Here is a 24,954-nt window from a genome sequence, read left to right on the forward strand (position 1 = left end):
TTCCTTCCTTCCTTCCTTCCTTCCTTCCTTCCTTCCTTCCTTCCTTCCTTCCTTCCTTTCTTCCTTCCTTCCTTCCTTCCTTCCATCCATCCATCCATTTATCCATCCATCCTTCTTTCTTTCCTTCCTTCCTTCCTTCCATCCATCCATCCTTCCTTCCTTCCTTCCTTCCTTCCTTCCTTCCTTCCTTCCTTCCTTCCTTCCTTCCTTCCTTCCTTCCTTCCTTCCTTCAATCCATCCATCCATCCATCCATCCATCCATCCATCCATCCATCCATCCATCCTTCCTTCCTTCCTTCCTTCCTTCCTTCCTTCCTTCCTTCCATCCATCCATCCATCCATCCATCCATCCATCCATCCATCCATCCTTCCTTCCTTCCTTCCTTCCTTCCTTCCTTCCTTCCTTCCTTACATCCATCCTTCCTTCCTTCCTTCCTTCCTTCCTTCCTTCCTTCCTTCCTTCCTTCCTTCCTTCCTTCCTTCCTTCCATCCATCCTTCCTTCCTTCCTTCCTTCCTTCCTTCCTTCAATCCATCCATCCATCCTTCCTTCCTTCCTTCCTTCCTTCCTTCCTTCCTTCCTTCCTTCCTTCCTTCCTTCCTTCCTTCCATCCATCCATCCATCCATCCATCCTTCCTTCCTTCCTTCCTTCCTTCCTTCCTTCCTTCCGTCCTTCCTTCCTTCCTCGTTCGCCCTCGTCTGCAAGCGCTAAAAGTTGCATCATGACATACCAACTCGCCCGAACAAGCCTCTCTGATCCACTTTCTGGGAGCGAGCAGACTGTGCGTGAAATGAAGTGTTTAACTAGAAGGAGCTAATTTTGTGCTTCACTATCAAGGATGGCGCTGCCCTGCTCGCTCTCGCGCTAGCTTTCGCGTCGTTTTCGTGCGTGCAGCGCGCGTCCACCTGTTGCGCCTCCTTTCCATCCCGCGCAAGAATGTGCGACACACAGCGAGGCATCTCCGGGGTTCGTCGGATGCATCAGCGCTCCACTCGACACTAGCCGGTCTCGCGGTTTCTCAGGCCAAGCCGCGGGGAGGAATGTCAACTTTGCACAAGACTGTGTGCTCTAATGTATCCTCGGAGCACTTTGTCGGGCTTGGAAAAGTTTCACATAAGTTATTCCCCGCTCACCGCTGCCCTTTACCCCGCGGCCGTGGCCCGTGGCCGCGGGGAAGGGCCTCTTCCCCTTTGAGAGAGGTCTTCACCCTCCGCGTCTCGACCTCTCTCAGCGTCGAGGGCGGAGTGGCGCGCAGGCGTGCTGCCGCTGCCGCTGCTGCGTCGCTCGAGTCGGCTGCCACGCGCGCTCCTCAGCCGGTGTCCGACAGCCAGTTCGCTCCCGCACGTTCGCCCGTCCGGTCGGCTTCTCCGCCAATCCGACTCCGGCCTGACAAGGCAGAGGTGAGCACGCCACTAGCCTCAATTCAACTGCCGCTTTGTTTCTAGCCCCAGTCGAGAGAGTGTTTCCTGTCTTTACTACAGCGAAGCGGCCGGTTTGCCGCGAGAAACGTCTTGAGTTGTGAAACCGAAAGATTTAATTGTCCGGGCCTGCTCGCAAGTATGCAGCAAAGCGCCCAAAGGTTGTAATAATAATACGCTGAGCGTGAGCGGTAGTTGAATCATACTCCATCAGTAAATATAGTCTACATATCGGCTGAAACAAATTCTCTACGGATGAGCGCTGAAGCGACTCTGAATCATAATTTGGTCACCGAAATGGTTTAATTTTGTTTTTGTTTGATTAAAGGTTTTCTGACCACCACGAAGAGAATAATTAACCTCCGTGTGCCTGCTCGCGGGGGGTGTCCGTCTTCTACGGCTTTTTCTCCTTTCATATCTTCGCACAGGATTTCGTACTGCGTTCGTCTTACGCTGGTAGCAGCTGCATACAATACATTTTGTAGTCGGACTGTATTTTACTTGTGCTATTATTTATTTACTTATCCCGCAATGCCAGCCCTCGGCTCAAGCAGCCATTGCAAACGAGAAGCAATGGCTTGCACTGAAAGAAAATGGTTTGCATCAGTGGAGAAAAGTTACCAAACCTTTTCTTTCAAATTCACGCAGTCACTGGGAAACATAATCCAACCGCTCAAACCATTATATATAGAAACTGGAAACGACGGTCGTTACTTGCGAGCTGAAAGCGAAACAGACCTCCTTTTTTTTTTCATCTGCTTGTCTTCATAATTTTTTTACCAAGCATGCCGAGGTTGATGTCGTCATTTTTTTTTCTTGTGGACTACGACATACTCGAATTATAATTACATCTGATCAGATTACTTGCATTTTATGTAAAAGGTGATTTTCCAGACATAAGTGCACACGATGAATCGTTCGACGATGGCATTAGGGACCTGAGTCGAGCTGTGACTGGCCTTCGTCACACGTGACAGCAGGCCGCTCTATTAATTATCGAGATGTTTTGTGGCACACAGCTTTTCGAACTCTACAGCAGGATCGTCAAATCATAAGCCACCCCGGAATGACTGGATGAAACGCACTGCAGAAAACGTAAGTATGCTACACCCCAACTGTTTCTGGAGTGAAATTTGGACAGCGTCCATTAATCTCACCTTGATTCATTGGCGCTTGTCATTGATCACATTACAAATGCCTTTAAAAGCTCGTCCTCTGATGAAGCTTTTTCGAGGTACCATCTCTAAATATTACATTTCGTACAGCACGTGCCAGCGGACCTCGCAGCAAACATTCGCAGCGCGTGCTCCGGCCAGCCCGCGTCCTCATCTTTTCGCTGAGTGCGTGTGGCCTCGCGTTCGCGCCAATCTGTGTCTGCGTTCGCGCCTAACATCGAGGGAAACGCCATCGGAAGCATTCACAACTGCTGACACCTTGCTTGAATTGTTGGCCCGTACGGCTGGTTTGCGAAAAGCAAAATGCGAGGTAGTGTCATCTTCGAGACAGCGTTAAGACTGCGCTCGTTTTAACACGATGGCGTTAAATGTCGCGTGTCGCCGAAAAGCCGGGGTCGTTAGCCGTCAGCGAAAAACCTAGATGGAGCCAAAGAATTAATAAAATTCAGGAACAGGTGGAACAAAGTTTGGATTGAGGCCAAATTTATCAGGGAGGTTCCTGTAACCAAAGGAGAGCAATTGAGCCGAAAAGAAAATTGGGTTAATGTGGGTTTGTGCGGGGCCGGAACAGAATAGAAGACCTTCGGGTTGCGAGACGGCACTCTACCTGTAGGCCACCAAGGCTCGTCGGTTCAAGCTGAATAAAGGTGGACGGAGGTCGTGGGTTCCGTTCCCACCGGCGGCACGTGGCTGTTTTTCTTCTCCTTCTCTAATCAATCATCTTTAAGCGATAAAATAATCATAAAAAATCTTAATTGTTAAACGCCGCAAATTAAAAAAAAAATACCCTATCCTCCTCGCTTTTTGTGGCTGTTGGCTTCCTTTATATATATTACAGCGAAAAGTACCACGGTCAGCAGTAGTATAAACGTAGACCATAGTTTGAGACTCGAAACGTTGGTCTACGTTTGCACTATGTGTGTGTGCGAGTGGGGGGGAGGGGGGCAGGTTGGCCACCACAAAACTGGCTTCAGACAAACAGACCGAACACACGAGGGCCAAATGCGGGGAATGCCCACTATAAGTGCCAGCGCACTAAAGCGCTCCTATCCAAAACTCAGGCGGAAGAATTTAATTCGGAGCTCTCCACTACGGCGTCCTTTATAAACCACAGCGCAGCAGTTGCCCGCAACAACCCATCGGTCCCTTTTATTCTAATGGCGTATTCCGATCGGCGATCCGGACCAGTATTCTGCATCCGCGAAGGAGCAAGACATCTTTCAGAACTCGGGATTTGAATACGAAACGCCCACTGAAAGAACGCTCTTCGGTTTCGCGTAGCGAGAAAACTTGCTCCAGTTCGCCGATCGGAATACACCATAAGTCTATACGTGTTCTCAATCACTTGCCGTCGTTCGTGGCTTACGCAGCATTACAGGTCGGCTTATTTTCCGTCAGCGAAATTAAACGCCGCCGTCGGTTGCTGCACCTCATTGTGGAGAGCGGATGCAAAAACGCGGATGCAAATGCCTGTGCTGCCACTCAGCGGCAGCACAGGCATGTGTCGTAGCAAAACATGAAGCTATCTTGCGGTAGAAATAACTACTTTGACTGTGGCTCACTCGAGACAACGAGTATAGCAGTGAGATTTTTCGCGGAAGTTAAAACCGCGATCGGCTGTGACAGCCACGGATTTCGGCGCGGCCGACCCTGGCTTCCGAGAAAGCATTCACGACAACAAACTTTGCAACCGCACAGGCGAGCTTTATCTGAAACAGCGTCGCGGGAAACGATACACATTTGCGCTATTGCTGCTCCAGAAAGTGAACAAGGGCATCACACCGCGATCGTGGCACATTTCTCGTTTGATCGCTAATCGGCTACTCTCATTCAGGAACCGCCCACAGACGTGCAACCGTTCACACAACTGTGTAGGATTTTGCCCCCTAATATCTGAAGTGCCGCCATTCGAAGTTACCCTATCCCCAAACGTGCGATAACAATTTTAGAACAACGACTCGAGTCTTGTCGCGATTTCTCGGCGTCAAAGACGGGGATTAGATCAATCTAGGTTAGCAGTACGTTACTGAATAGTTTGTAATTGCAAGTGAGAAATTCTCACTGACTTTTGAAATAGCTTAGATGAGGTACAGACTGAATCATCAGTTATTCTTACTAGCACACTGCAGTTTTTTATACATGTATTTAATTGCCTTCATTTTGCAGCATTTTCGCTAAATCATGCAGATTATTTGTCACTGTAATGTAAACAGGCTTCCTTGCTGTCTCCCCACTTGTGTAATTGCAAAAGATGCTTATGTATGCATTCATTATGCATGCATTAAACATTAGAAAAATTTTCGCACTCTGTTCTCAAAAACGAATCCAAATACACGAGAAAATCATCGCGCTCCCGATAATATGAAATGTGTACGATCAGTTGTAACTGCAGCAGTTGTGCATTTCACATAAAAGTGACCGTGCAACAATGCCGATTTCTTTGCCATGTTTTTCAGTCCATTAGAAAAGCCAAAATAGAAATAGCGCTGCGTGGATACAATTAAAGTGGCCAAGCCATGCGTCACTGTGCTGAAATGCACGGCTTTGTTTTTTCAAAGTGACAGCGGGCCACCACTTTTATATTAGCACTCATTCCTGAGCTCATATTGGAATAAAATTTGCCGAAGCCGGAAGGTAGGGATGCACACAAGCCACGAGAGTTGTGCTGAGAGCCAGTCAGCGTTGAGACATTGATTGGCTCTTAGCACGAGCTGAACAGGGTGGCATGTTGCCTGTCCAAAGAATTCTAAAAGTGCCCGCCCATGTGAATGCAAAACAAAGTGGTTGCTTGCTACTGTGTCAAAGACCATACAGGCACACACTTGGGTTGCCAGGTTGTTGCTCAAGGACCACTGCGCACGCACCCCGAAGCCGGTACGTTGCCCCCCCCCCCCCCCCCCCCTCGCCAATGGTTTTGTGCGTGTTAGCTTTTTGTCGGGCTCCTCGAGGAGCCGCCGAAATGGGTTTGTTTTGAGACAAACGCGGCAGATGGCAGCAACGACGGTTAACCGGCAGTGAGGAGGCCTGTCCTTACAAGGTCGCGGTCGGGCCGCAATACGCGGCCGATGCGCGGACTCCTGGGGTTTTAAGGGGTGTGCGTAAAAATTTATTGGTTTGGACAGCGCACCGCAAGACGGACCGGATGTCCCGGAAGCGAGCAGCGAAGAGGTGAGCGCGACCAGGGGTGTTCGGACTGGGCTATTCGCCTTCCCTGTGCTTCCGCTGGCGTGCTTGTGCGTTTGTGTCTCTGGGCTGTAACCAAGCGTAAATGCGCAACGTCTTCGTGGAATTCGTGCGGCGCTCGCGAGACAACAACCCCGCAAGCACCGGCGTGGTATTGGCTCCTTCAGTTGGAACGAAATTCTGCCGATTGGCTCTGACAAGCGAATTTCCTATTGGTCACGAAGAGGGTCCCCAGAATGATGGGCGAGGGGATTTAAGGGCGATTCTTTGGCGCGAAAGGGAGATCCGAGGACAGGTCGCTGGTGAGCGCCCGTGCGATAAATTACATAGTGTCCCGAAGAAGTTGTCCAGTGTCGCCGGATCACCGAACCATCACAAGATTTCAAGATCAACACCATCAATCTTCGATCACTATCTCCGCTGCTTCGATCACCGCTGCTGTGTGTGAAGATCCTCGCGGGAATAAAGAACACTCACAACAACCAGAAACGGCTCCAAATAAACACTTCGCGACACTGCGACTGCGTACCTGTCTCTGCCAAAAGTAACCGAGAAGCCGCGACGGCACTCAGCCGAGCGGCAACCGCTGCGGGTCCGCGCTGCTGGCCGGGGAAGGCAGTGAAAGAAAGGGGTGAACCGCTTGAGAGGAAAGAGGAAGCCACGAAGATGGCAGAGTAAGGAAATTAGGGAGGCCATCGAACAACGACGGCTGTCTCCGAGGGAACACAGAGAAGCAAAGAGGGCGCATTTATCTCAAGAGGAAATAGACAAAAAGATGGGAATCTTATCGACAAAAGAAACAGCAAGTGCAGGTCCTCGTCCAGGCTAAAATAAAGTTGCCCACTGATCGCTGGCTGGCTGTTGTTCGCGATAGAACTGAAGGGGGGCCAAGAAAATTCTGGAACAATACAAGTTGGCTGGGTAAAACGAATCGAAGAAAGCAGAAACGCATTCAAGATGCTGATGGGAAATGTTTAGAGGGAGACGACGCTGTGAACTACATTACATCAGTTATAGCTGAGCGATTCAGGAGCGACTATAGGGTAATATCCCCGAATGAGGGAGCAACACTGGACAGCATAATAGAAAGCACCTTAGAGCTGACCAGTCTTAACTGGAAAAAAGGTGGAAGTAGATATTCCTAAATGCACCTCCGCATGGATAGACGAAATTCCAATCAAGCTGATTAATGAACTTTGTCCAAGAAGCAAGGAAACATTGTTAAAAGCATTGCAGACGGTCATAAATAATAAGCAAATTCCGCAAAGGTAGAGACAGAGTAGAGTGAACTCAATTTATAAATAGTTTGTGGTTTTTGGGGCTTCGGCGTCCCAGCGTGATTCAGACTATGAGGAACGCCGTAGTGAAGGGCTTCGGAAATTTCCACCACCTGGTGTTCTTGATTTATGAAGGGGAATGGAATAGAATGCACATAAAATCCTTCACACCAATTACGATAACATCTGTTATATACAGGTTGGCAATGCAGACGGTGAAATTAAAAATACAGACATTTGTAGAAAGTAATAAGTTACTCGGAGAACTTCAGAATGGATTCAGAAGGGGTAGGCGCTTAAATGATAGTCGGTTCGTGCTTACCCAGTGCACAAAAATAGCTAATCAGGAAAAAAGACCTCTTTATTAAGCCTTCCTGGACATAAGCTGTGCATACGTCGACGTGAACAGGGAACTCCTCTGTAGCATATTAAAAGATGACGGCATCGGTCATGAGTTAATTTATTTCCTACAGGAAATATACCGTGGTAATAAAGTTGAAGTTACGTGGGGAGGGATAAAAAGCAGAACTGTCGAGGTACGCAAAGGATTAAGCCAAGGTCACCTCTGCCACCACTGCATGGTAAATATGAAAAGAATGCTACAAGAAAGTAATATAGGGTATGATCTGTAGCACAGATTAGGCGGAAAGGCTGTTAAGCAAAGGCTCCAAGGTTTATTGTACGTTGACGGTTTTGTACTGTTAGCAGACAGACAGGAAGATTTGCAATATCCGGTTAATTGTTGTGGAGACGAAGGAGACAGTCGAGGTTTCAGTTTTAGCGCAGCTAAGTCTAGTGTGATTTTCAACGATACAACTGATCAGGAGCTTACAATACAAGGCCATGAAATACCCCGAGTGGCGGAATACGAATACCTCGGGGTATGGGTAAAAGAATGGCAGAGGTACACGGAAAAGCACGAGCAGTCTCTCATAGCAAAAGGGCGAAGAGATGCCGGGATAATGAAACATAGGGCATTGTGGGGATACAACAGGTATGAAGTACTGAGAGGTATTTGGATAGCAATAATGGTGCCGGGGCTTACTTTCGGGACTGCGGTTTTGTGCTTAAGAGCACAAGTTCAGTCGAGATTAGAGGCAAATCAGAGAGCTGTTGGAAGATTAGCACTAGGTGGCCACGGCAGAACCACAAACGAGGTAGTACAGGGGGATATGGGCTGGGCGTAGTGCGAAACACCGGCAAAAAGCACGAAGTGAAATATTATATGAAGACCGTCTGAGGAAAGTGGACGATAGCAGGTGGATAGCTAAGGTATTTAAACACTTATGCAGGAAGAGCGTTGATTCACAATGGCGGAAAAGAACTAGGAAAGTAGCCAGTAAGCATGTTGTAGGACACGAGGATGAAGAAAGAGCATTAAACGACAGGTGAAAAAACTGGAGGGGGCACTTAAGTTCCGCCTCAAGGATATGACGCGACAGCGTTAGGGAGTTTATGCCCGTATATGCGGAATGGGTCATTCTCAACTTTGCATTCATAGATTCCCGGGAGTCCTCACAGCACTCCTGGCGCAGTTGTGCAGCGGTTAAGGGATGCACCACTGCCCTGGGATGGCAGCTGCTGCCAGCGGTGGGTCTTGTGCGACCTTAGGTGCACTTCTTCGCGAGCAACCCTCGTGATCGATAATTAATTTAACAGCTACCTACCATGGTGGTCTGTTTGCTGACAATCCGGTGGGCAGGTTGCGGTGACGCCACAAGGTCACGTGACCTAGATGGCCTATCTCGGCTTCTTCTCCGACAGGTGACCACCTGGGCCACCCTGTCTTTCGCTCACAACGCCGACGCCGGGTTTTCCGGGTAACGGGTCCTTTAACGCTATCGCTTTAAAACACGGAAGGTAAAAACTGGATTCGTTTAATGGAAAAGAAGCATAGTGTAGAACTATATCGATACTGGAAACAGCAGATAAGAAGGAATCGTTCTATTATAACTCAAGAGGCAGAGTCCTACTCTTCGAAGCTAGGTCAGGGTGTCTTAGAACGCGCAGCTAGGAGGACATGTGCTGTGTATGGTAAATCTGCAGAAACAGTTGAACGCCTCATATTCGAATGGGATGGTATCCATCCGGATGTCGATGCAGGCACATTCTGGTCGGCCTAAGGTCACCCTCAAACACAAGCATCACACATGCCGGTGAGCCGGTTTGACCTGTTAAGTTGTGCTTTTACGCCAAAAATCAGATTCCACCTGCTTGCCCAGCGACCGCTTAGAAATTTAAATGCAGGGGAGGTGACTTTTGGAAACGCGTAAAACGTTCGCCGCAGTCAGTTTTATTTCAAGTGCTTCATTAGAACTGGAAACCCGTTGAGGAACACCACAAATAAAAAAAAAATAAAAAAATCCTCTATACTTCTTGGTTTCGGTGACTGTTGGCTTCCGTCATGTATGCCACTCTACTGTAAGTGATTTTCCAGGGGTCTCTAGAGACGCAGTACCTTTTCGGTATCAGCGCCATTTTAATTAAGCAGTTGCTGCGTTTCTTTCTTCGACATGCTTGCTGAGAGATAAAGTGCAAGTTGCTTGGGAACATTTTTTTTAAAGCAAAATTTATTGCGCCGGGGCATCAATGACGGGTGAAGGTGTGATGAATGATGTAGTAGAGATTAAATGAATGGAAAAAGGTTAGCTGATTTGATGACGTCCAGTAGAGAACGATGGTACGGTCCCTGCTTCCAGGCAATGTATGAAGCAGGGTTGCTTGGTGAAAGACCTGCTACCACCAGGTGCCGGATCCTTCTAGGCTTGAGAGCTGGGCTGTCCCACAGTAAGTGATGAATGCCGGCCTCAATGTCCTCGTGTTTACATATCGGACACCCTGGCCGAGTAAACAATTCTCGGTACTGAGGCCACTTCCGAGTGATGGCTGGTGTGAGGGCAACCCCGACCCGGATGCTCCTAAGCGCAACCTCCTCTGCACGGGTAAGACCTCAGGGGAGGGTTACCGCACACGGAGGGATGAGAGCACGTGTGCGGTACCGGAGGAGTTCTTTTTTTGATGAAAGGAGGGTAAAATTTTCCAAATGAAGGAGCCGAGGCGGCGATGAGTTTGTATTCGCAAGACGGGTCGCTAAATCTGTCTGGCTTTGATAGGCCAGTAGATCCCGTGGGACCCACTCAATACGTACTGGCTGCGGGATGCGTGCCGCGAGCCGGTGGATGTCCTGGTATATCGTGGACAGCGGCTAACACGTCGTAGCAACCGTACAACTTGAAGGGCGTCAGTGCGGATGAAAACTCGGGCCGCAGAGAACATAGTTATGTCGGCCACGGAGCAGACTGCTTCTTGAACTGCAATGAGCTCAGCACAAAAGGACGAAGGGGGTACTGTAAGCTGAAACCAAGAGGTGCGATTCAGGGAAGGTCTGCACGGACAGTAGATAGCTGTTGTTGCTTTGCGGTCTTGTATGCTTGCGTCTACGTAGACAACAATGGATTCTTCATTCAGGCAAGCATCTTGTTCCTCAAATTTCTGGCGAAACAAAGATGCCGAATGAGCAGATGTTGGCCGGCGATTATCTTCTGGCTTGTTGTCGCGAAGCTGTACAAACTTCCATGGGGGAAGAACTGGTGTTGGCGGCTGAAGAATGGAGTGTGATGTTGCATAAGTCCTCAGTGCATGCGTGGAGTGCGATATACTGGCCTTAAGGCTGCGCGCTTCACGGCGCTGCTGCACCAGCTCTGCAATGGTATTGAGCTGCACATTCTCTTGTAAAGCTATGACCGGTGTGATGCGTGGAAGGCATGTAATGGTCCTCATAGCCTCTCGGTTCACGGCTTCAAGGCGATCCCATTGGGCTCTTGTAAGACGTTGAAACTGAGCTTGATAAACAATACGTGGCTGCAGAACTGCCCTCACCAATTGCCGTGCAACGAACGAGCCTGCGCCACCAGTTTTAGGGGTAATTCTTCTAATCAAACCCAAAGTCTGAATAGCTTGCCTTTTTGCCTGAGAAAGCCATGCAGTCGCTGATCCTGATTGGTGAATCATTAAGTCAAGAATTTTTACACTCGGACTTTCCTGTAGTGGAGTACCTGATAGACAAAGACGGATTGGACTTGCAGCAAGTGTACGGCGTCCCCAGCGGTTGGCGATTGACGTGTATGCTGTTTTATGCACGGATAGCTGAAGTCCGATGGATGATGCGTAATTACAGGTAACATCCAAAGCGGATTGAAGGGCAGCCTCCTGAGTACGGAGATCTTGGTGAGTACTCCACACCGTGATGTCGTCAGCGTACTCAAGAAATTTTATGTCACGGATGTCATGTAAGCGCCAAGCCAGCGGGATGAAAGCAATAATAAATAACGTCGGCGACAATACTGATCCCTGGGGCACGCCGCAGAGAGGAACAAATGATCCGACCGCTTCACCGCTGAGGCGTATTGAAAATTTTCTGCCTTCCAAAAATGATTGGACAAAACTACGCACTCTCAGAGGGAGATGAAGCATGTCAATGTAGTTCAGAATGGCTGCATGACTGATGTTGTCATATGCCTTTTCAACGTCCATTGCTAAAACAGTACGAACATTGTGCAAGCTGCGGGTAGTTTTGTCATCTGTCATGAATGCTCGGCTTATGCGCACCTCTTTGCGAACAAAACACCGCAAAAGTAAAAGCAAACTACAAAAATGAAATTAAAAATGAAGCTCGGCTACGGCGATTTGAGCTGCCTGTATTTTCTAGCCTTTGTCGCTAAAACAAAAGCGAATTATATTGCGGTGTTAGTGTGCTAATGCCTTAATGCGGGATTATAGGGCCTGGTTTAATGAGGCTGTTCAGGCATTATCGCCGGAAGCAAGCGTCGCGAGGCAACAGCAGACCGATCTGCGTGTGTACCGCGAAGAAAGCGGCGCCTCCCCGGAATGGATTCACTCACCTTACGTGTGGGAAAAAAAAAGGACATAGCTTGGCTCAGCATGTGTCTCCTCCCTGGTGCGTTTCTCGCCACCTTCGGCTTTGATCGCTAAGCGGCTGGCCAATGTTCTCATTGTTGCGTATCTGAGAGGGCAATTACGGGCATGGGCCACTCTGCGGTATTGCCCGGCTCATTGTGGGAACTGCTTTAGGACGTACCGGTGCGGACAGAAGTGAACGCAACACAGTAATTTGCTCTGACTGCAGCAATCGTATCTGCCTTTTACAGAAATCTTGAGACGTTATGCATACAGATGAGAAAACGCACCACTGCTGTGAGGAGGCTTCGCGTGTGAGGCCATGTTTGGGCCACAACACAGTAGGTACATAATTTGCGCGCAGAGGCACTCTGATTCACTGTCGTCGTCGTAGTGATCGAGCTACATCATCATCATCATCATCATCAGCCTGACTACACCCACTGCAGGGCAAAGACCCTCCGATGTGTATCCAATTAACCCTGTCTTTTGCCAGCTGCGCCCACCTTATACCTGCAAACTTCCTAATCTCATCCGCCCACCTAACCTTCTGTCGTCCCCTGCTACGCTTGCCTTCTCTTGGAATCCTCTCCGTTACCCTTAAGGACAAACGGTAAACTTGCCTTCGCATTACATGCCCTGCCAAAGCCCATTTTTCTTCTTGATTTCGACTAAGATGTCATTAACACGCTTTTGTTCCCTCACCCACTGTGACCGCTTCTGGTCTTTTAACGTTACAGCTATAATTTTCCTTTCCATGAACGCTGTGTTGTCCTTAACTTAAGCGGAACCCTTTTCGTTAGCCTCCACGTTTCTGCCCCGTAGGTGAGTACCGGTAAGGTACAGCTGTTGTGCACTTTTCTCTTGAGGGATGTTGGCAACCTGCTATGCACGATCTGAGAGAATCCGCCATATGAGCTCCACACCATTCTTATCATTCTAGTTATTACCTCTTATGATCCTGATCAGCTGTAACTACCTGCCCTAAATATACGTATTCTTCACCACTTTCAGCACCTCGTTGCAAATTGTGAACTGCTGTACCATTGCTAGACATCTGAACATTAGTTTGGCTTTCTGCATGTTAATTTTTAGACCCACCGTACTGCTCTGTCTGTCTAACTCATTGTTCATGCATTGTAATTCATCTCCTGAGTGACACAGCAATCAATGTCATCAGAGAATCGCAGTATACTTAGGTATTCTCCATTACCTCTTATTCCCAGCTGTTCCCAATTCAGGCCCCGGAATACCTCCTGTAAACAGGCGGTGAATAGCATTGGCGAGATCGTGTCTCCTTGCATGACACCATTGCTTAATGGAATTTTATTGCTGACTTTAGGGAAGACTATGGTAGCTGTACAGGTCCTATATATATATATATATATATATATATATATATATATATATATATATATATATATATATATATATATATATATATATATATATATATATATATATATATATATATATATATATATATATATATATATAATATCGTCCACTATTTTGACATAAAGTTCATCTACACCCGCATTCCGCAATGCCTGTATGACTGCTGAGGTTTCCACTAAGTCGAATGCATTCTCGTACTCAATGAGCGCCCATCCGTCTATTCTTCATTATCATATTATTACCCCCATTGCTGTTATAATTATAATTACTATTATTACTGTTTTTACATGTACTGGTGATCAAGGCATAAATAAATGTTTGACAAAGAGGCGCCTTTGATGTCACTGATATGACATGAAAATATTCATCGTTTCCAATATTTCAGCTAGCGTTTATTCCCGCTTTCAGGCAGCGTTGGTAAGAATCAGTCTTGAGACAGAAAACCACCCGCGGCACAGTGATGCGTCATGAAGCCACAGCAATGGAAATGATTAGTAGGGAGGCAAGAAAGGCTTCCCGCGTCGCAATTCAAAACATATTTGTTGTTTTCAACTGCGCTGCTCCACGGCCCACGTACACTGGAGGACATGCACAACTGATCCACGATGGCGACCATGGAGCAAGCAGAACTGAGTCTTGTTCCTTCGGGGCCGAGCGCCGCGACAAACAAACATTCCTTCGCTCTGCTCTCCTCTTTCTTGACATTTTACCTCTCCTCCGATGTTTTCAAAATTGTACGGCTTCTCGGATCTCAGTGAATTCATCCCATCGGTGGAGACGACCGTGGGGTCCTGCACTGCATTAGGGTATGCGGTATGGCTTCCCTGTCTTGCATGAAGCAATGCCGGCATTTGGCGCGCCGGATTTCAACCTCAAACCTAGGCCAGATTCCGCTTAACAAGACATAAAAAATACTTCGTCTTTATTACACGGCGTTCCTTTTTCAACACTTTGTTCATCGAACATTTAATTTCTTTGAAAAGTTTTTTCTGGCGGCTGCGTTTTTATGGAGGAAAAACGCTCAGGCGCCCGTGTGCTGTGCGATGTCAGTGCACGTTAAAGATCCCCAGGTGGTCGAAATTATTCCGGAGCCCTCCACTACGGCACCCCTTTCTTCCTTTCTTCTTTCACTCCCTCCTTCATCCTTTCCCTTACGGCGCGCTTCAGGTGTGCAACGATATATATATGAGACAGATACTGCGCCATTTGCTTTCCCCCAAAACCAATTATTATTATTATATTTTTTGCTTTCCTTTCAATATACTTAGCGAACTTGTTGTCTGCTTTTATTTTTGCAACTACTGGTTATCTACTGATTTTTCTCACTCAGTCTGTCCCGGCTCCCCTTTCCTTTTTACCATTTCATTAGCAATGAATTTTGCCCTTTTATCTACGGATTCAATGTCTCATCACATAGCTTCATTTGGCAGCAAACATACCTGACATGCCGAATTGAGTCAAAATATTATGCAATCCGCATTCCCCAGCTGATCATTCAGATCGATTCTTCTCACAGATACGAGCGCCGATAGGGGCAGCCCTGCCTGACCACTGTGCAGCAACTCACGGAAACGGAGACCAGCGAAAAGAGCAGCTGTGTCCAGTCTTCCTTTTCAGCGTCGCCTTGAGCTGTGGCCTTTCGGTGACAGCTCAAAGTGACTCACCTTCCCTTTTCTTCTTTTGCCGCTTATCTGTCAGAAGGAGAACACCACATAAGGTGCGACCAGGGGTCCTATTCCACCAGGTGTTTCAGGGAGGCAATTTTCAGAAATATGCTTTTTGGGGAAAAATATGGCTTTTGCGGCATAGTATTACCAGTGTAGGCCGCCCGCTGCAAACACCTCGGCGCATTACAGCACTCGGCTCCGCTGCAGGACAAAAAGTACAGAAAGGAGAATATTTCCAACTATACAAGAAAAATCCGGCTACCTTTCCGGCTTCCGAACAAACTCACTTCCGGCTTGCTGTTCTCATTGGACGGCTCGGTCTCGCGCTCAGTGTGCAGACCTCGTGGCTGGAAGAATTGCTCAACAAAAGCGTAACATGCACGGAAATTCCCCCATGCTGCTATTCCGCTCTCTTCGATGTCAAAAAACCATACTAGTTAGCCTTGCTAGCAAATCCTAATTCGGGTCAGACCTAACGCGGTCCAAATCCGGGCGGGCATTCCACGAACCGAACTGACTGTCGTCCCTTGTCCCGAAAGCTTGCCTCACGTAAGGCACCACTGCAACGATATCGGGGCTAGCCTTCCGCAAGCTTGCACTCCCACTCCGCAGACGCAGCGCCGTCGCTCGCTAACCGCGCAGAGGTTCGCGCTTGACCGGAACAAAGGGAGGGACGACAAAACGTGATCAGTCATATGCTATTAATTACTCTTGAAAATAATGCACAGAGCGAGCCAGCTAGCTACAAAACATCAGTGAGTTGTTCCTCGAGAGTAGGAGGGCTTCCGACTTGCTGGCTGGGGCTTGGGCGCGACTTCGGCGGAGAACGTTCGCACGCACCGCATTCGTGGGGCACAGCCAACCCCGAGCATTTGCCGGGGGTGGCGCCGATGGCGCGCGAGTGCTGCGCTCGCCTTGCTTCTCGGAACCAGAAGCACGGCGACAGGACGCGACTGACCTTCCGTGTGCCTGCCGCGGGAGGCGATGAGAGCGTACGGCGACAGCTTCTCGCGACGCCGGCCGGATTTCGAAGAGACTCTGTCGCTGGTTCCGCTTTCCCCAAAAGGGAACTTACACAACGCCTCCTAAGGCCAGTTTCACATGCGTGCGATTTTCACCGGCGACGCTGCGATTTTTGCTGGCCTGGGACTGGGCAGGGCCGTCGGTCCAGAGTTCCGTCCGGTTATTATTCAGTCGCAGCGACGGTGTGTTCGCTCTGCGACTGACCAGTGGGGAGCGCCTAGACGGCGTGCGACGTGCGGTCACATGGGAGCAGTCTCCGCAGCCGAATAAAAACTGTTCATTTTAATCAAAACATACGAAGTATTGCCTTGCATCTAAAAGTACGCTGTTAATAACACCATCAACAGATTCAGTGTAGCGTTTCTGTCGCGTTTAATCATGGGTTGGCTATGATAACGTCAGGCAACCTTGCCTGTACCTCCGACCGAATTCGCTGTGTACGCGTTGCATATGAAAGCACTAGCCGAAAATCGCACCGTGGCGTCACCAACCAGGCCCACTGTTTTCGTATGTGAAACGAGTCCGACTCGTCTAGCCGGAGCTAGCGCCGCTGTCGCCACGAATAATGATGATGGATGTCGACCGCGTTGCGACGAGGGGAAACAGGTTTCCGGCATTATGCACCTTCGAATGCCATGACTAGTAGTGGCTACCAGGGTACTTTCATCATTGTAGCCTGTTTCACACTATTCTCGGCGGATAGAGTTTGCTCCCAGTTTTCCGCGAAAGCTGTGGGTGGCGGCGCCTCTGACATCACACCACTCCCAAAGGTACCACTTGCCCCCCCCCCCCTCCCCCTCTACATCCTGAGCCTGTTAACAAACTAATGCTGTATGGTTCGTCTTCGTATCTGCAAATCGCCCTATGTATCGTAATTTTGCTTCTATTTCTGACGAGTTCAGTGCTCAGTCGCTTGCGAGATATGGGCGCAGAAATTGAAATTGCAACTGAAAATATGCAAATGACGAAATCCAGAGATCGCGGAAATTTGCGCTCATGGAACTTTATTGACCAGACCTTGGAAGAAACGAGAGCACAGAGTGCCCGTTTCTTGCAGCGATAGTCGAAGGCACTACCCTGCCACTTTCTTGAAGCACATGACATAAGTGCGTCATAACCACCATCAGCTGTCGTCCGAGCATCTTCGGCTCCGGTGCCAAGACGACACTCGGGCACTGGGTGCCGGTCGCTGGGGCGCTATGGGTGGGATCCTTCCATGTCTTCTTCAGAGGTACGCTCTTGCACAAGGGCGTATTCCGGCAGCTCTTTCTGGGTGAGGAACAGCTCTGGCGGGAAGGCGATATTCAGCGTCTTTGGTGCCTCTAAAGCCAAGTGTGCCACGGTAGCGAGGGGTTCCTTGCACTGGCCCCTCAGCCGGAAGAGATCCGGGTGGTGCCACGACAGCTCGCGAGGCAGACGGTGAAGTAAGTGGTCCTTCATGCGCGGTGGGAGGTTTAGAAAGTAAAGGCAGGTCTTATCGCTCTGTTCGCCGCGCCTGACTTCGAAGACAACTCCGGCGAATGTAGTGCCAACAAGCGTTGCGAGCACAAGCGTCAGCTGTCGCGATGACACTGAGCTGGCGCAGTATTTCTGCACTGTGGCCTCGAGCAGTTGTTCGGAGGGGCTTGTCCTGAAGGTGACCGCTTCGAAGAGCGCCTCCAGGAGGTGCTTGTTCGGACCCAGGAACGTTACAGCAGGAATGTTTTTACTCACCGCCTGCCGGCTCCAAACGGCCATTGTTTTGTAGAGATCCTGGTGGACGACTGGAGCTCCGCCCATGTTTACGGCGAGGAAGTGGAGTCTTCCGCACTGCATCTTGACTTGGCGGTAGAAGAAGCAGGTAGGCACGACCCCCAAGGCGTCGAGTTTGCGCAGTCCGACATTTCTGGCTCCCCTGCTGATGATGGTGCTCTTTGGAGCTTCTTCGCAAGGTGCTTTCGCCAACCGAAGATCTGTCCACGGCACGTTCTTGAGCCCGATCCTAGGCTGCCCATCCTTCGAGCTACTCAGCTCTGCGTCCCCTGTCGCGTTGTTGCTCTGATTTCTTGCAGAGTGTATTCTCTTCAAAAAGTCCGCAAATTCGCGACTGTATTGCTGCAGATCAGGCAAGTCGCGACAGTCGACGAGAGCATACGCTTCTCGGAAAGCATCCATGGCAGCAATCATCACATCCTGTACCAGGTCTTCGCTGCGGTACGCACTCGCGAACTTGACAGTGGCGGTCGGGGTAATGCGGCACACTGCTCGCGTCCTCTTGGGCATCATGCGTTGAAGTCGCCAGCAGCTTAGAGGGGTGAGACGAGCCTTCACCATCAGAGAAGGCCGTGAGGGAAGACCGCTGAAGGCTGTGAGGTCTCCCACGAAATCGTTGATTCCGCTGAGAAGCCCCATCCTTGGACGCAACACAGTCTTATGTTTTCCCTCTTCGTCGGCGAAGAAATCTTTTCCTCTTGTGGCCTCTGAGAGCCAAGGGCTGCGTGCCAACTGGTACTTGTTGGAATAGAGGAGCGCAGGACACTGGATGGGAAGTCCAAATTCTTCGTACATTTCTAGCACGGTGATGATGTCCACAACGGGACCGGGCATGGAGGACTCACTGTGCGATCGCTGCTCGCCCCGGGAATTGCTGGGGTGAATTCCGGTGGCCGCCGAAGCCAAAGCACGACGCTTTTTCCCACTGTTTCGCCTTGGCATGGTCTTGGTGCTGCTGCTGTTTCGAGGTAGGAAGGTAGGTAGGCCTCAACGTCAGCCGGCACGCGTGACACGGCTTCGTAGCCTTCGTCGTCGTTTTCTGCAGCGCGTGCCACGGGGTGTGGCTCTGAGGTCGAGGCATGAAAATGGCGTAAATTCCGTAATGTTAAAGCTCCGCCTCGATAGTAAGAGATGGAGGGCAATATCGGCAAAAAATTAAATTTTACAATTTCAATGCCAAAATATGTCAGCATTCCTGGAAAATATTTCCACCAAGTGTCAACCTCAGATCTGCACCAGAAGCCATTCAAAAAGGGCGCCGAACACGCCCCTTATCGTGGCCTCACCTACCCGCTGAAATTTTTTTGTGACGCAATTTCGCGTTTCCTTTGTTACTCTTGATTTAACAACTCATAAAATCATTTACTTTGTTACCTATTGACAGAACAGGCTATTCCACTTTCCACCTTTTGTTTGGTAGGCACCCCACCTTGCCTTTGGAGACACTCAAGCCGCCTTTTTCAGTGCCCCCCCGCTGCTTACGATCGGGACGCCACCACCCAGGCCACGCTGGCGCGCCAAATAGCCCGTAGTCCGCTCCGTGCCTCTCAAGCTCCCCAGAAGTTCGCCTATGGCCACCGTCACCGGGCAGTCGAATATAACCCCGGATCACTCGTCCCTCTCTGGACGCCGTCGGTCTCTCCGAGAAGCTCCTTTCTCACTACCGTGGCCCTTACCGTGTGGTGCGCCGTGTCACCGACGTGAACTATGAGATTGCTCCCCTTGCGTCCTCGCCGTCGTCCTACAGCCCCACCAACGACGTCGTCCACGTATGCCGCCTTATAAACCTTATGACGACGCTCATACGTGGCCACCCTAAGGCCGAGACGGCGTTTCATCAGCTGGGGGTCCTGAAGCGGGCAGACGACGACGACGACATTGAGCGACTGAACGAGTGTACGCAGACGAAGATGACGACGAAGTGCTGGCTGTGTGCACGGTGCCGCTCGCAGCTGTTCCCTTCGCTTGTGTAAATAACTGTAAATATATTCTTTCCCGCAATATATTTAGAAATATAATGGATAGTTAATTCAGCGTTTTCTTCAGTTCGGTTAACGCCGCCGCGGCGCTGCGTTACTTGGGATAGTATCGGAGACGCGCTTTTGGCGCGAAACGTTTCTTCACGTCTGGTGCGTCTGGTCGGCGTTCGAAAGTTCTGATCAAGCGCGCATATTTCGTTGTATCTTTAGCCAGATCGCAGGCGTTATTTGTGTGAAAAGTGTACTCTGCTAGTAGAAATGCCTCGTTTTTGTCCGAACCCACGCAAGAAGCGCAAATGCCGAGCGCTGCACTTTCTGCCCTTCTAACCAGGTTGGAAGCACACAGGAAGTGAATGTGCGATTTTCATATGCTATGCGGTCCATAGAAAGTGTCAGACAAAGTGGGGCGCTGCTGTGTGCACTCACGAACATGCCGCCACGTTCTGCACCAATGGCATTCTACAGCAAGAAAATTCTTGAGGCTTGAAGAAAGCACACAAGCTGCAGCAGCTGAAGTGAAGGCAGATGCTGCGGACGGACGCATTGCTGTGACTGTAGACAGCACGTAGATGAAGAGGGGCATTCATCGTTATACGACGTTGTACCAGTCATTTCTGCCAACACAGGAAAGGTGCTTGACTGTAAAATTGAAAGTTTTGTATCTTGTGGGCCAGGGGCCAACACAACGATGAAAGCCAACGCCTTTGTGAAGTGACACATATAGCTCCAGTGGCGTAATGCAGGCGAGTGAATAATAATAATAATAATTGTTTTTTTGGGGAAACGAAATGGCGCAGTATCTGTCTCATATATATATCGTTGCACACCTGAAGCGCACCGTAAGGGAAATGATGAAGGAGGGAGTGAAAGAAGAAAGGAAGAAAGGGGTGCCGTAGTGGAGGGCTCCGGAATAATTTCGACCACCTGGAGACCTTTAACTTGCACTGGCATTGCACAGCACACGGCCACCTTAGCGTTTTGCCTCCATAAAAACGCAGCCGCCGCGGTCGGCTTCGAACCCGGGAATTCCGGATAAGTAGCCGAGCGCGCTGACCACTGAGCCACCGCGGCGGGTAGGCGAGTGGTGCAGTGAAGGTTTTCAAGCGGTCTGCGGGGACCCATGGACTCATGTACTACACAACATACATTGGGGACGGTGACAGCAAATCTTTTTTATTTGTTAAGTTAGCCAATCCGTACGACTGTGACGACGTGCATAAACATGAATGTATAGGCCATGTACAGAACAGCCTGGGAACAAGGCTGCGCAACAACGCCTCAGCGCCAAAAACCGCCAAAAATTTTATTATGGCCAAGCCATGGATACAAGACAACACAAACAGTCTTGATGCTGTGCGCAAAGTTGTTTGGGCGATATACTTCCACAAACTGTCGAGTGATGCAAATTCACTACAAGGTCTTTGTCCAATAGGGGAGTCTTCGTGGTGTGGTTACAACCGCTGCGCTGCCCTGCGCTCCCCAGATGTGTACCAGCACAAGAGCACAATTCGAGAAGCGATCAAACCTGCCTTTCGAAGCACTTGCTGCTCATGAGCTGCTCAGAAAGTGTCTCCATTTGAGGACCCAGAACACCAATAAGTTTTTGAATAACTTGATTTGGTGTAGGTGCCCAAAGACCTCGTAAGTTGGAGTATCTACAGTAAAAGCCGCTGTCTGTGATGCTACAAATTGTTACAATGACGGTAACAATGCTAGCAAAAAAGTACTTCAAGCTCGCGGTGTCACACGAGGCATGTTGTGCGATGCTGAGCGAAGCCGGAAGACCGAGACAGAATAACCAAGACAGGCTTTCAAGTTTCTACTGAAAGCAAGAAAAGAAGGCAGGCAGATGCAAGTCATAGAAAAGGGTCTACCAGGCAGTCTCCAGAGAAAATGCTGAATACTGTGCATGCGTGGCATTTTAGGCCAGCTTGGCTGAAAGTAAATCATTGAACTGCGATTTCTCATATCACGTTTTCGGCTAACAAAAGCAACATTTTCTCTGCATCCGCTCTAGTTTCTGCAGAGATTTTTTGGGAGATCTTTCTGAAGAGTAATACAGCGTTCTGAACCAAATAAAATGCGTTCTCAGAAACACTTTTTTTATTGACACTTTTCTCCGTGGAAAAAGGTTAAAATTTTAGCGTTTGTTAATAATAATAATTGGTTTTTTGGGGAAAGGAAATGGCGCAGTATCTGTCTCATATATCGTTGGCAACCTGAACCGCGCCGTAAGGGAAGGGTGAGGGAGGGAGTGAAAGAGGAAAGGAAGAAGAAGGTGCCGTAGTGGAGGGCTCTGGAATAATTTCGACCACCTGGGGATCTTTAACGTGCACCGACATCGCACAGCACACGGGCGCCTCAGCGTTTTTCCTCCATAAAAACGCAGCCGCCGCGGTCGGGTTCGAACCCGGGTTGTTATGTACACATTTTTCAAACAGCAATCGTTATAGCCATCATTCTTGTTTTCGTTCAGAACAGAGCCCTACGTATATATAGAACACCTATAAAATGTTTCAGGGGTGTGCTTGTAAAAACTTTTCTAAAAAAGTTCCTTCAGCTCAGAGTCTGGAGAGGGAAACAAAACCGCACAGTCCCGAACAGCGACGAGCTTAGGCTCAACGTCTACCTAGAGGGAAAACCCATACCAGAGAAAACACTCATAAGAATCTTGGGCATGTGGATACAATCAAACCAACGGTGTACACATGCACTTGCTCTACTCAAAGCTTCCACCCTACAAGTTGCCCGCATGATCACGCGCGTCTCCCATAAACGCTCGGGCATGCGAGAAGAAGACACGCTAAAGCTGGTCAGGAGCCTGGTGATCAGCCGAGTCACCTACAGTCTTCCATACTGCAACCAAATCAAAAGCGAATTCCAACAAATTGATGCGATTATACGCAAACATACGAAACAGCACTCCATGTACCGCAATGCACATCCACAGAGAAGCTTTTAGCACTAGGACTTCATAACAACTTTGAAGAACTGAGAGAGGCACAACACGTCGCCCAGCTGCAGAGACTACAGCAGACTCCGTCTGGCAGGGAGCTTCTGCAGAAGTTGGGATGCAACGAACAAATACAAGTAATCCAGCGAACCGCGACTATCCCGGACGGCATACGGGGCACAATTAGAGTGACCCCCATCCCCAAGAACATGGACCCCAACCTACACGAAGAACGCAGAGAGGCGAGAGCCGAGTACATCCAAAAATCACTAGCCCGCCAGACAACAACGGTGTATGTGGATGCAGCCACATACCCCAGAAGGACGGGACAAAACAACCCCAAAGCGGTAGCGGCTGTGATAAACTCGGACATGCGGGAAATCATCAGCGCGTCGCTACGGGACTGCACGGTAGTCGAGGCTGAAGAAGTGGCCGTCGCTCTAGCGGCAGCGGAGGGCTACCGGACTAAGCGATCCTTAACAATACTAACCGACTCTCAAACGGCATGCCGAAACTTCATGTTATGCAGAATAGGTCACAGAGCGCTCCGCATACTCCGCTCTGGGGACCGAACTTAACTAAGCACAGAAGAATAACCAATAAAACATACGATAGTATGGACGCCGGGACACGCGGGAGTGGAAGGCAACCAAGCGGTCGACAGGGTAGCTCGAGGGTGAACATTTTACCGAGCTCCCCCCACAAGCAACCTCGAGGAAGCCAAACCTGTCCCTGAGATTACTCGGCAATCTTAAACCACTACAAGGGCTGCAGGAAACGGTACCCCCCACCACATAAATCTCTCTCCAGGGAAGACGCCGTCGCCTGGAGGCTGCTACAGACGGGCTCATACCCGAATTTAAATACACTCAACAAAATACAGTCCACACAATACACAGACAAATGCCCATGGTACCATCAAACACCCACGCTCTATCACGTAATGTGGGCCTGCCAGAAAATAGAGGTGGCACCAAAAATACCAAACCCGAGTGCAGAGCAATGGGAAGGAATGCTCTCCAGCGACCGTCGGCACGTGCAACTTGGGCTAATCCGGTGAGCACAGCTGGCAGCGGCATCCAGCGGAGCCCTGGACTAGGGGCAGACGACCATTGCTAAGAAGACGGACGACACACCTGACTCCGCCAAATTGCTCACCTACTCTCTAGAGCTCAATAAACGTTTTCCTTCCGTCCTTCAGCCTAGAGGAGAAAAATAAATAAATAAAATAGTTTCTTGAAAAGTTTTCAAAAGTTTTGTGAATCTTCTGCATGCTGTTGGCAGACGTTCATAGCAAATATCCCTTGAAAATTCATCTCAATTCTTAAAAAAAAAAACAGCGAAGATATTGGCCGTCGTAGCTGAACACCTATTATCATTGTCCATTCCCCCTTAACGATGAGGTAAGAACCGTTTATTTAAGCATGAATTAAGAGTCTGAAATCGAAAACACTAAATTGTTTAATATTCTGCCAGAAAGTACCCCGCATGGCGTCATTTGTCTCGATTGATCTCCTCATCATCAGCCTGTTTACGCCCACTGCAGGACAAAGGCCGACCAATCAATCAACAAAAAAGCCGCCGCGGTGGCTGAGTATTATGGCGCTCAGCTGCTGGCCCGAAAGACGCGGGTTCGACCCCGGCCACGGTGGTCGAATTTCGATGGAGGCGAAACTCTAGAGGCCCGTGTACTGCTTGACGTCAGTGCACGTTAAAGAACCCGAGATGGTCGAAATTTCCGGAGCCCTTGACTACGGCGTCTCTCATAGCCTGATTCGTTTTGGAACGTTAAAACCCCATAAACCAAACCAACCAATCAACAAAGGCTTTTCTCATATCTGTCCAATTAACCCTGTCCTGTGCCAGCTGCGGTCACCCTATCCGGGCAAAGTTCTTAATTTCATCCGTCTACCCAACTTTTTGCCGCCCCTGCTCCCCTTCCCTTCTCTTGGAATCCAGTCTGGTACCCTTAAGGACCATCGGTTATCTTGTCTTCGCATTACATGCCATGCCTAACGACATTCCTTCCTCTTGATTTCGGCTAGGATGTCATTAACCCGTGTTTGATCCCTGGCCCACCCTGCCCTCTTTCTGTCTCTTAGGGTTACACGCATCATTTTTCTTTCCATGGCTCGCTGCGCTGTCCTTAAGTTGAACCATTTTGGTTAACCTGCACCTTTCTGCACCATAGATGAGTGCCGGTAAGATACAG

At 49.3% G+C, this 24,954-nt stretch overlaps 1 protein-coding gene across 1 annotated transcript in view; it reads left to right on the forward strand.

Moving 5' to 3' along the window:
- Positions 1 to 1,283: 1,283 nt before the first annotated feature.
- The window catches only part of LOC144112674 (myosin light chain kinase, smooth muscle-like), a 329,835-nt gene continuing 306,164 nt past the window's right edge, over positions 1,284 to 24,954 (forward strand). Inside the window, exon 1 of the mRNA XM_077645490.1 lies at positions 1,284 to 1,400. The gene's annotated coding sequence lies outside the window, so the exon portion shown is untranslated. The remainder of the gene's footprint in view (positions 1,401 to 24,954) is intronic.

This window comes from Amblyomma americanum, chromosome 1 (genome assembly GCF_052857255.1).
Source record: "Amblyomma americanum isolate KBUSLIRL-KWMA chromosome 1, ASM5285725v1, whole genome shotgun sequence".
NCBI classification, from domain to species: Eukaryota; Metazoa; Arthropoda; class Arachnida; order Ixodida; family Ixodidae; genus Amblyomma; species Amblyomma americanum.